The sequence below is a fragment of the Pezoporus flaviventris genome, unplaced genomic scaffold, assembly GCF_033815535.1.
Source record: "Pezoporus flaviventris isolate CSIRO_AGI_PZ_B2104156 unplaced genomic scaffold, CSIRO_AGI_Pfla_v1 ptg000045l, whole genome shotgun sequence".
NCBI lineage: Eukaryota > Metazoa > Chordata > Aves > Psittaciformes > Psittacidae > Pezoporus > Pezoporus flaviventris.
In genome coordinates this window covers 18,374,406-18,387,954 of record NW_026892593.1, presented here as the reverse complement: position 1 = coordinate 18,387,954, position 13,549 = coordinate 18,374,406, and positions in this window count along the sequence as shown.

Here is a 13,549-nt window from a genome sequence, read left to right as displayed (position 1 = left end):
GTCGGTGCTGGGACCAGTGCTGTTTAATATTTTCATCAACAACCTGGATGAGGGAACTGAATGTACCCTCAGCAAGTTTGCTGATGATACTGAACTGGGAGGAGTGGCTGACACACCAGAAGGCTGTGTTGCCATTCAGCGAGACCTGGACAGGCTGGAGAGTTGGGCAGGGAGAAACTTGATGAAATTCAACAAGGGCAAGTGTAGAGTCTTGCATCTGGGGAAGAACAACCCCATGTACCAGCACAGGTTGGGGGCTGACCAGCTGGACAATAGTGAAGGGGAAAGGGACCTGGGGGTCCTGGTGGATAGGAGGATGACCATGAGCCAGCAATGTGCCCTTGTGGCTAAGAAGGCCAATGGCATCCTAGGGTGCATTAGAAAGGGTGTGGTTAGTAGGTCAAGAGAGGTTCTCCTCCCCCTCTACTCTGTCTTGGTGAGGCCACATCTGGAATATTGTGTCCAGTTCTCGAGCCCCACAGTTCAAGAAGGACAGGGAATTGCTTTAAAGAGTCCAGCGCAGAGCCACAAAGATGATTAAGGGAGTGGAACATCTCTCTTATGAGGAGAGGCTGAGGGAGCTGGGACTCTTTAGCTTGGAGAAGAGGAGACTGAGGTGTGACCTCATCAGTGCTTACAAATATGTAAAGGGTGAGTGTCAGGATGATGGAGCTAGGTTTTTTTCAGTGATGTCTAATGATAGGACAAGGGGCAATGGGTGTAAACTGGAGCATAGGAGGTTCCATGTGAACATCAGGAAAAATTTCTTTACTGTGAGAGTGACAGAGTACTGGAACAGGTTGCCCAGGGGGGTTGTGGAGTCTCCTATGTTGGAGATATTCAATGCCCGCCTGGACAAGTTCCTGTGTAATGTACTCTAGTTACCCTGCTCTTGCAGGAGGGTTGGACTAGATGATCTTTTGAGGTCCCTTCCAACCCTTAGGATTCTGTGATTCTGTGATTTTCTTGCCATCTTCCAGCTTTGCTCCTGAATGTTGATAGCTCAAAGCATCATATGATCATATGAAAATATGATCATTTCTGAAAGCCACAATTTTTAATCCTTCATTAAGGAGACCTCAGGAGACATTTTGTCTATCCTGGCTCAGCATCAGCTCTGCCCTGCCACTTTAACAGCCTCCATAAAGAGGAATCAGTAGCAGTAATGGATTAATCAACTATATTATGGGAAAATGCGGAGGGGAGATGTTTCCACAGTCATTTTCAAATTTAGAAACAAGAGTGACTTAGAACCAATATGAGGTGTTAAGACATGGCACAATATTTCACGGAAATAATTTGTGTGAAAAAAAGGATGTATTTGATAGATTGAGAACTTGCTGTTCCCTCTGTCTCTAAAAATATTTTTATATATGGTTAGAACCACATCTAATGAAATGTGATTTATGACAAAATCTTGTATCTATATCTCTTTCTTCTTTATGTTTTAGCAATATCATTTTCCCTGAAACTAGGTTCCTCATGCATTTGGCACTTTTTAGGTATGCCATAGATGTCATCTTTACTGATTTTTACCTGAACTCTCCCACTTTTCTGACTGGATATAAAACAGAATCACAGAATCACAGAATGGTTGAGGCTGGTAGAGACGACCCGGGGTCAACTAGTCCATCCTTCCTCCTTAATCTGGATCACGTAGAGCACATTGCTCAGGATTCTGTGCAGATGACTGTATGATTGAAATTTCACAGGAGATTTATTTATTGTGAAGCATTATTTGAATTACAATTAATACAAAGCAGTCTGCTCCAGAACCAAATGACTCCCTATAGCAATAGGCACCATTCAAGCTGTATTGCAAGAGAGAATGCCTATGTCCAGGACAATGTAAACAGGCTCAGGACACCAGATAGATAGAAAAACCCTACAGCAGAAGAGCTTCAGGTAAGGAATGATGACCAGATTTCAGGGGGCCTGGCAAATATTCTAGTTACCAAGTCAGGTTGACATCTCTGATGCATTTCCTGCAGATCTGGTTTTCCACTGATGTAGTGATATTCTTTAATGTGGGTTTTTTAAGCAGAACTCACTTTAGAGAGGAAGTTGTGTTATCACAATCTTTCAGGCGGAGAAACTGAAGTAAGGAAAACTGAATACATGCCTGGGATTACCCAACAGAGAAAAGACTGGTAGAAAAAGAATTTAGTTTTCCTGAATGTGATCTTTCTTACATGTAATATGTACTCCTGGCCTAAGTTTTTATTAGAACAGTATGTCTTTTCTTCATTACACCAGTATTTTCCAGATGATTACATACTTCATTGATATTCAGTTTTCAGGCCTCCATCACCTCCTGAAACTAAACCAAATTTATTTTGGGAAAGAACGCAGCCAATATCCAACAAAGATACCACTACATGATGTCCCTTTTCTTTAAACACACTTGTTTTGCCTGGAAGACTTTAAATACATAAAAGAATGTGCATATTTTTCTTTCCAGCTTCAATGTACACAAGAATAACAAAGCTACTTTTACTCAGATTCATTTTCATGAAGCTTACTGGTGGGTGAAAAGAGGAAAAAAAAACCTTTTGCTGCAAAGAGTGAGAAGAACAGAGAAGTAGCTGCTGAACGCTATAATGAATAATTTGCAACTTTAATAGTATTTGCTTCTATGCAGTAGACACAGCGTATCTGGAAATGGACTTAAGATGAGCCCCAGTAAGATTAGCTGATCAGAATAAATGGGGACCTCTCAGGCAGCCACAATCCCAAACCAAATTGAGGTCAGATTTCATTGCTTCTCATTTCCTCAAAATTCTCAGTAAAACCCAGGATGTTGAGAGTTCCTTCGGTTTTCAGGGAGATTTCATGAATATTGTATATGTAGTCAAGAAAGCTATGTATAGATAATAATAGTGACAAGGGTGCACTTTGATTACTGATAATTCAGAAGAGTCTGTATTTTTAGGCAATCTACTATGATCAGTCCCTTCAGGTTTGAGTAATAGCATGTCATATTTTGCGTGCACATTCTAGGTCAAGCCATGAGCAGGTGACCTCTGCAGAAAGAGTATGGGAACTTCAGATGTGGCAGTTCTTTGGATGGACTTGTTACAAACAGTGTAAAAATGGAGTACTTCCCAGCAGTAGCAATGAGTACGCTTTTTACTAAATCTAATCCAGTTTCGGCAAGACTACTTTAGATAACCATCATTACCAGCATGTGGGTCTGCAAATATAATCAAGCAGAATTTAGAACTGATGAGATATTTTAACTGCATTACTGACCGAAAGATCTTACTGCTTGGATTTTTTAAAATTTTCCTCTAAATTCCAACCTAGTTTTGTTTATGGCCAGTTTATCTGCAATGAAGTAGTATGTCTAACTGATTTTAGTGGTGTCACTGGGAAGTGGCTGATTTTTTAAAGTAAATCTACTAAGTAAAGCTTCAGAGACAGACTACTACAAAGTTAAATAAAATATAAACAAGAAATCTGGTCAATTATATACATTAGTTTTTTTGTCTGCCTATTTTTCTAATATTATTCCATGGTGAATATTCAGGAATTATTTCACTGAAACACTTTTCATTCTATTTGTCAGAATATGCAATTTATTGTAAATGATGAAATGACTATAAAACAAAGGAATTACTATTTCATTGCTTGGTTTTGCACTTCCATGTGTCCTGGGTTCAGCAGTAGCAGTCATGTTTCTCCTTCTTGGTAGCTGGTGCAGTGCTGTGTTTTGACTTTCGTCTTGGGAACAGAGCTGATAACAATGATGTTTTGGTTTGGCCAAGGACTTTGTGAGCCTTATGCTCTGCCAGGGAGGAGGGAAAGCTGGGAGGAAGCAGAGACAGGACACCTGACCCAAGCTAGCCAAAGAGGTATTCCATACCACAGCACGTCATGCCCAGGAGGTAACTGGGAGTTAGCCGGAAGAGCGGGGAGTCTGCAGGGTTGGAGGAGGTATCGGTCAGTGCTTGGTCGGGCTTGGGGGGCGAGTTATCGGTCGGCTGGTGGTGAGATGCTGTATTCTCTTCCCTTGTTATTTCCTTTATCATTATTATTATTGGTGGTAGCAGTAGTGATTTGTGTTATACCTTAGTTACTAAACTGTTCTTATCTCAACCCGTGGGAGTTGCATTCTTTTCGATTCTCCTCTCTGTCCCTCTGGGAGTAAGGGGGGGGCAAGAAGGGGGGGGGGGTGATTGAACGAGTTACCTGACTGAGTATAAACCACGACACCATGTAAAAGGAAATATCCCAAATATTCCATTTCAAGCTTTAAAATATTTAACTTTTCACTTGGAAGTTGTTATGCAGAATCAGTGTTTCAGAGGTCTGAAACACTGATTCTTCAGTCAGGTCTCTCTCCATTTTCAGGTGATGTCTTTTTACACAGGGAGGACTAAAAAAAATGAAAATTGGTATTTTAGTCACCATTTCAGTAATTCTTTATGTGAAGACTTCTCAGTACAGCAAACCTGCAACCGGTTACTGCAACACAGTCTTTCTATTCTGTTTATAAAGAAACTGAAGAGGCACAATAAATCTCCTAAATTGATTTCTCCTTAGGTCTGTGATGCTGTAACACCAAGCAGATATGTCATTGTTGGCAGAACATGGGAGAGGAACCTGGGGATTCAGCTTACTTTTCCTTTAACAAGCCCCCTTAAAAAAAACTAAAGAAATGAGACTAAGCCCCTTGGTAATAAAATCAAACGTGAGATAAGTGCTAAAAATGACAAAGCACAGGATGCCATCTTCCTTCTCTGGCACTGACTATTGCTTTAAAATATTGAGCTACTGGGAATGCAGGCAGACAAAATGTGCAAAGATCTACTTCTCATATTTATTCCGCCCTTTCTGAAAAACTGAACTAAATTTTCAATACTCTCATTTTTTTATTTTTTATTTTTTTGCATAGACATTTACTTCCCTTCTTCAGGATAATTCCAATATGTCATCCTTTTATTTTAATTCAATAGCCACTAAGATTCCTGAGAAAAGGTTACAAATCAAGGTTAACAAGTAACAAATTAATCTAAAATAAAAATGTCACAAAGTCTCTGTGGAATGCAGCTGCAGACATTGGTTACTCAGGATCAATTTTTCATTAAATTCTGCAAGTGATTTTAAGCCTTTCTTGTATATCTATGAAGGATCTGTTCCTTTTCAGCTGCCAGAAGATGGAGCTCTTTTAATAAACCATGATGCTGGCATCTGAAAAATGCAGAAAAAATTACAGAGAAAACCTTTAGAGAAACATAAAGGATTATTTCTATTTGTTTTTCTCTAAGACTTATTAAATACATTTCAAAGCAGGTAACAATTATAGTCTGCTGCTGTAAATCTGAAAAAAGAAAAAAAAAAGCAGCTTAATATATTACCTGTATTCTCAGATTTTGTTAGTTTTAATTTTGTATTTTAAAGTCTCTTCTCCCTCCATCTTCTAATTTTTCCAGGCATTCCTCAATAGGCCAGAATTTGCCCTTCACTTAGGATCTGTGGAGTTGCAAAGTGTAAAGTAAGTAAACAACTGTCTCCAAATCCGTTTTCTGTGCTCTTGGTTTGGGTGGTGTTAGGCTGGAGTGGAAAGTGGCATAGCTCGGCTCTGCAGAACAGCATGGCTGTCAGACCAAATGTGTTCCACTGACATCTCTGACAACTGCTAAGCAGGAGAGCTTCACTTCTGACATAAGCCACCTCAGACAGGTGATGGTGGAAAGTGGGATAAATGTTTCTGTGAAGGTATCCCTTTGTCCCTCCTGCTGTATTGATTATGGAGGAAAGATAGGCAATGAGGTTAGACTAGACATCTGACTTGGAGATAGGTAAAGTGAAGCAGAATGAATCCAGAAATCTTTATTAAGATAGTTTGTGAAGAAAAAATTGAATCTCTATGCACAGTATTGATTCACACTTCTTCAGGATAAGCTGCAACCACAACAAAGTACCAGCACAAAGTTCAACTTCTAGAGCGATAGCTCTGTAGCTTGTGTCCTGGGTTCAGCAGTAGCAGTCATTTTTCTCCTTCTTAGTAGCTGGTGCAGTGCTGTGGTTTTGACTTTCAGCCTGGGAACAACGCTGATAACACCGATGTTTTTAGTTGTTGCTCAGTAATATTTACTCTGACCAAGGACATTCTGAGTCTCATGATCTGCCAGGGAGGAGGGGAAGCCGGGAGGAAGCAGAGACAGGACACATGACCCAAATTAGCCAAAGAGGTATTCCCTACCACAGCATGTCATGTCCAGTGTATAAACTGGGGGCAGTTACCCGAAAGGGCTAGATTACTGCTCAGGTCAGGCTGGGTATCGGTCGGTGGGTGGTGAACAGTTGTGTTCTCTTCCCTTGTTATTTCCCTTATCACTATTATTATTGGTGGTAGCAGCAGTGATTTGTGTTATACCTTAGTTACCGGACTGTTCTTATCTCAACCGGTGGGAGTTACATTCTTTTGATTCTCCCCCCATCCCTCTGGGAGCTGAGGGTGGAAGGTGGGGGGGAGTGAGCAAGCGAGCTTTGTGACTGCCTCTACTTAAACCATGATTCTTGGAAAGAATTTGAAAATGTTATTAGCTTATATTCCATGCCATTTCTTAGTTTTCAGCTTAAAATTGAAATAACCTGTCCATGAGTGTCAGGCTTAGGTGAAGGAATCGTTAGATACAGATTATATTACTCTATATCGTTCATCACAGTGTTTTTGAGAATGAATGAATTACATTGACACAGCACTTGAAGAAATTTAGACCTCCAAAGGTTGCTCTGTATGACAGGATTGTCTTTTTCATCTGTTCTAAGAAAACTTCTTTTGTCTCTATGAGGTCGGCCTGTCAATAGCTGTCACTGAATTTGTCAATCAGCCTGGATTGCATCAAAAGTCACTTCAAGCCTGAATTTCAAAATCGAAAGTGTGTATGAGGTTGCATGCATGTGTGTTTTTACCACTCTTCTGATGCAGGGAAATATTTACTTTTGACAGAGATTAATAAAATAATAAAAGTTTTTGCATTCTAGCCTGGTATCAGTCACAATACAGCAATTTTGCTCTGTGGATTATTCATTTTGCAAAGTCTTTAGCAGTGGTATACAATAGCAGTTTTGTTCTCTCTTTGTATTTTTCTGCTGATGTACTCAAAAGCTTTCCACTACTGTACTGTACATTAGGGGTAAAGCCTGGACATTCACTTAGGCTACTTTAGCACCATTGCTCCCTCTCAACATACTGAACAGAGAAAAGTATCTCCTAAGATTGAAAGTTGTGTATGTTCAGAGAAGTCAGAGCACTGAATGAAGAACTGTTTTATCTGAACTGGTTTTACAGAAGCTCATGCACCTCAATTCACGCCAAAAGCTGCAATAACCCTCCTGCACCCATGTTTATTTTTCAAGTTCATTCTCTGACACACACCCTGAAACTGTACTGTGGTTTCAGCTTTGTTTTGATTTCTGTTTTCGTATTTCATGAAAAGAAAGTCTATGCTTGCACTTCAGATTTTTAAATTGACTTTGAAAGAAGTTAAAAAGATACAATTTTAATTTTCTTTCTTTTCAGGATTATTTTTATAGTCAGTTTCCAAATATTCCATGATCTTTGTATCTCTCTGTAGGGTTTTTTGAGTAGCAATGAGAGGATCACATCCACTGCATGGGAGAATACTTACTTGACAGTAAATGGGCCTAATGGAGACATACCACAAGATTCAGCAGGAATGCAGGTACTGTTCATCCATAAATGATGGTGTATAATGATGACAAAGGGAGTGCGTGTATTATTATTTGAGGCTTTTATTACTTATGGCATTCATAATTGTGCTGACACATCCTTCTGCAGTGTCTTAAGCAATGTCATATCAATCTCCTTATATCAAACTCCTCAGTGATTCAGAGCAGCCTGACAAGAAGAACTTGGGTGTGCTTGTGGATGAGAAACTGAACATGAGCTGGCTTCAGTGTGTGCTGCAGCTCAGAAACCAGCTGTATTCTGGGCTGCATCAAAAGAAGCGTGATGAGCAGGTCGAAGGAGGTGATCCTGTCCCTCTACTCTGCTCTCATGTGACCCCACTTGGAGTATTGTGTGCAGTTCTGGTGTCCTCAACATAAAAATGGAACTGTTGGAACAAGTCCAGAGGAGGGCCACAAGGATGATCAGGGGACTGGAGCACCTCCCGTATGAAGACAGGCTGAGGAAGTTGGGGCTGTTCATCCTGGAGAAGAGAAGGCTGCGTGGAGACCTCATAGCAGCCTTCCAGTATCTGAAGGGAACCTACAATGTTTCTGGGGAGGGACTTTTCATTAGAGACTATAGTGATGGGAAAAGGGGTAATGGGTTATAACTTAAACAGGGGGAATTTAGGTGAGATATGAGGAAGAAGTTCTTTACTGTGAGGATGGGGAGGCATTGGAATGGGTTGCCCTGTGGCAGCTGTGGGTGTAAAGGAACTGTGAACTGTGAAGAAAGCTGTGAATGCTCCATCCCTGGTAGTGTTCAAAGCCAGGTTGGATTAGGCCTGGGTCTAGTGTGAGGTGTCCATGCCCATGGCAGGGAGGTTGGAACTAGGTGATCTTAAGATCCTTTCCAACCCAAACCATTCTATGATTCCATGATTCCTTGCAATTGCACAACCATATAATTTATTCTGCTGGATAGTTAAATTTTCCTGTGATTTTCTGAAGAGCCTTCTCAGAGGAGGTTAAAATTACAATTTCTTTAAGCCCTAATGCAAGCACAAAGTAGGACCATACCATTTTCCTCACTCACTTTCTTCCTTTTGCCTGAAGTAGAAATACTTTGCAGGGTGATTAACAGGTAGAAGGATTTTTGGCAGGGGTTGCATTATTGAGCTTTGTAATTATAAGGGTTGTAGCATTCTTCTCATACACCTCTCCCACTTCAAGAATGTTGCTATTACCTCTCATAAAAATAAAAACCACCCTTACACTCATTATAGCTGCTAGATTTTACTAGCTTGTTCTTAATTTCCTTTGCTTATTTGAAGAAGTGTTACAGAATTATAGGCTAGTCAAATACAGAGGAAATTGAAAAGCATCTTTTTGTACTGGACATGTCAATGGTACTTTCAGATGGAAACTGATGCTTTTTCATAAATTTCATCTTATTTTAGAACTAGTTTTTCTTTCTTACTGGCTGTGTGAAAGACCATATATTGAGAAATAAAGACAATGTGCAATAAAATAAATTCAAACAGCAAGGCTAGAAGGAGAAACAATACACTGTTTTTCTAATGTGTTCTTCACATACACCAGTTGTACAACTGTGACCATAGTGGCAAAATTTGTGTAACCCTAAGTGTGCACTGAACTCACTGTAAAAGGCAGCAAGAGAAGTAATTATTTTACAGCAATACCTTTCTACTTTTGTAGCTGTTCACAAAGCAGGAGTTGTGCTAATTTCAGTGAAGTATTTCAATTTTTAAGCGAATTTTTATCCTCAACTGATATAGGTACAATAATAGCAAACCTGCAGGTTAATTAGGACTGGTATTTTTCTGTTGCAACATTCTTCAGGGTTACTTTAAAAATTATCAGCAAGATTTTTCAGGATGAAAGCATTTATGTTGATGATCATCTTTTCATGTTGAAAATAGAAGCAAATCCAAAATGGGTAGTACTGTTGCAGAGTACAGTGGACCCTATGACAGATGTAGTTATAGGAAAAATAGTTCTTCTGATTTTAAGCAAGGAAATGTGTTAGAGTTTGGAATATTAATTCTCTCAAATGTTTATCTCTGACACACTCTGGAAGGTAGTTCTGTCTTCACAGACCTCCTTTTACTCTTTTGGAGGACAACTTTATGCAAAAAAAAAACCTAGTGGATAAAAATAGAGGAATAGCTAGTTACGGTCACAAAAACTATTGGCAAAGGAAATATCTAGCTAGATAGGTATATAGATGATTTACAAGATAAGACAGCTAATGTTTACTACATCCTAGACAAAAATAGGACAAATGTAGGAAGATAGCAGCTCTTTTGGGAAGGAACTGTACATCAAGTACTTGATTTTAAATCCTTTTACTAGCGTTCAAGCCAGTTAATGTGTATGCATCTTCTGCTAACTTGTAGAAGAGATATGCACTGTATTGCTTTGCAACTTGTGGTTGCAAAGGAAGGAAGAAGCAGGCTGTCATAGGCCTAGAAGGGTAACCTAAAACGAGGATCCAAACATTTGGGAGTTAGCTTTTTTTTTTTTGCTATTTTTTTGAGGAGTCAGAACGGAATTGATTTTCGAGGTTCATTTGTCACTATGAGCAGAGATTAGAGCTCAAAGAAGAGTGACTCATGATGTCTGTGCTCATTGCAGCATGACTGACAGTTTGCAAGTAAAGAAAGACATACTTCTCTTTTCTCCCGGGAAGTCAGCAAAGAGAAGGCCTTTTTATTCAGCCAAACCAGGGCTGTATCCTGGAAAAGATTACGTTCATTTTGCTAGTATTGGTGGGAAGTAATGTAGTCTGTACACCCAAAACAACACTTTACCCTATGTAAGAGCATTTTGCACTGATGGCTGTCCTGAGTTCATTCTTTTCCCGAACTTTGGACCTGATACAAAGGCTACTTAGGGCAATGCAAAAACTCTTACTCACTCTAGTGGAATTTGGATCTGGTAAAAAGATGCATTGCTAGGTTTTTGCAACAAAGTGGCTTTTGGGTTCCTTAGTAACAGATCTATAGATGGGTATTGATACTGCTCATTTAACCTTATCTTTTCAAACAACTTGTCTTTGAATTGCTCAGTTTCCAATAATCCACTTCTAACATTGTGAGTTGCCTTTAGATTTCGTTGCTTAAGTTGGAAATGGAAAACTGCAGTTCCCTTATCATTATTATTATTGGTGGTAGCAGTAGTGATTTGTGTTATACCTTAGTTACTGGACTGTTCTTATCTCAGCCCGTGGGAGTTACATTCTTTTGATTCTCCTCCCCATCCCTCTGGGAGTGGGGGGGAAGGGAAGAAGGCGGGGGGGGGGGGAGGGAGTGAGCGAGGGAAACTGCGTGACTGAGTTTAAACCACGACATGCACTGATCTAGCAAAGAATTGTTAAAAAATGTTCTGGTTGGTTTCGGCCCAAGACTGAGTCCATTATCCTTCTGTAGAAGAGGGAAACATATTTCCTTTATCTTGTTTCCACCCTTTTGTTGCCTTATTATAGACAGACATTATATTTTTCTTAATTTTATTGTTGTATTTGTTGTATCGGGCTGTGAACTACTACAGGAAAATACAAAAGAAACGAAAAGTTTTCAATTTCTAAGACTGTGTGGCTGTTCATTGCAACCTCATTAAACCAAAACTTTACTGGATTTAGCATGGATGTTAGCTGATTACTGTGAGACCATATTCAGGCCCAAGGAACATGACTCTTTCCAGTGCAGTGCATTCTGTTATTTTTTTTTCTTTTCTTTTTTTCAGTGTTTCAAATTACTGGGACCTTAGTTAATGAAGATCTGTATAGCTGCGAGAGAGAAGCTGGATATTCCAGCAGACTCAAAGAATTCAGGAGATAACCCTAATTTTACAGTGTAATTCTATATTGATTACTTAGATTGATTTTCCTCAATCTCGTATTGGACCATAGAAAATCTTCCTACTGTGAAAGATGTGCAGGGGGCTAATACTGGAGCACTAGAACAAGCTTACTTTATTCCGTCACACAGAGTAGAGTATGCTCCTTTTTTTGAGAATACATAGTAAAAGTCAGTGAGGCATTCAAGGAGGCAGAATTGCTTTGAAAATCTGAGTTTCACACTGCTGTAAGCCACAAAAGAAAGTGGTGCTTGAATACTGTGGCTGATGCAGAATTTTTAGAACATGAGGGCATATATAATTTAGCAGTGACAGCAGTAGCATTAGGAGAAAGAAATACACTTCAAAGGAAGAAGGAACAGAGGGAAGGAGGTGTTTTTAAAACAAACTAGGGAGCTCTTTTTGGCAACAGTGCCTTACGGGATTCAAATGCAGAAGGCCAGACTCGTCTATTGATTGCTGACTGATGTGTATTTTAACTCCTGTCAAAGTTAGCATATACTCAGCTTTTAAATCTAAAATCTGCCTTTAACTTTAAAGGAGTAAAGGCTTGGATGATTCCTCTGCTTCTTAAGGAAAAAAGAAAAGAAAAGAAGTAACACACAGACGGAACAAAAACTTGATGCATTAATGCCTTTTCTTCTCTCTAAAGGTGTAGAACACACAACTTAACTACCCAGAATCTCCTTTTAAACACATTGCAGTCACCTCCTTGTAAACATCTGACTCCTCAAAAGTAAAATGGTCCAAACATGCTCCATGATAGCTTCCCCATAGCTGCTTTGAGCTGCGGTTTGGGAGATGCTGAAGGATCTCAGGGCAGTGAATCAACACCACAGCAGAAAATTTAGCGATCAGTCCACAGTCACAAATGAGCAAGTCTGTGTATTGAGCAAAGCAGAAAGCACCACTATTCTGTCATTCCAAAATGAGGTGGGACTCCTTATGTCCCAAGGGAATCACAGCATCTTCCAGTACTCTCACAGTCATCGTTTCTTGGCTGGCTAAAACTGCATTGGTACTTAGGTGTCTCACATCAGCTGGGGGAACCTTCAAGAGAAGTGGTCTTCATGTTTATTACATCCCATTGGTTATTAACAAGAGGAAAAGAAAAAGTTGTACTTTCCTTGTAAAATGTAATTGCTCTCTTTGCTGTAATTGGAATAAAAATATAAAAAGTATTTAATTGCCATAGGATATGCTGAATATGTTGTATATTCATCATGAACTCACCCGTGAGGTAGCAATAAATGTCGAGATTCTGCTCCGATTCTCTTTGTCTTCATCCATAAGGTTCAGTTTGCTGGACCAGATCCAGCAGCTTTCTAGATTAATCACTGCATATACGTTGCATGATCCTATTAACTAAGGATGGTACTTCCAGAAATAAAGAAATGATCCTACAGACATTATTTAGGAAAAAAAAAAAAAATAAAAAGGTTAGCTCAACTTGAATTTCCCATCCATTTTAGCATATCCCTTTCATATGACATTGAGAATCTGAACAATTATGCCCTGCCTTGCTAAAATAAGATCTTTTATGAAAACTATTAAAATGAGGTGAGATGACGCTGGGAAACAGCATTTCAGCAAAGAAAAACTGTCCAAGTTTACATTTTTCCCAGCTGTTAATTAAATTTAAGCACTTACATTGAAAGACTTATTGAACATAGTAATAATGAAGTAATTTTTGTCCTGAGAAAGCTGTTGTTTTCCACAGCTGTGCATTCACATTAGCATTGCCGTTCTCTATTACAAAACAAAACCACATACAGCTGTATTTCTGACATTTTTCTTATAAAAATTTCTAGGTTTTGATCAGTTCTAGTACTGAAAAATTAACTAGAAATTTATAATAGGACTTTCAAAATTGTTCATTGGTCTAACCCTTAATTGCTAAGGTCACTGAATGTTTTGTCATGTCTAATCTGAGCAGCTGGCCAATGAAGAGATCTCTAAACCACTGTAGCATTATGCAGCAACATTAGCCAGGGGACCACCATCATTTATGCTATTTGACCCAAAA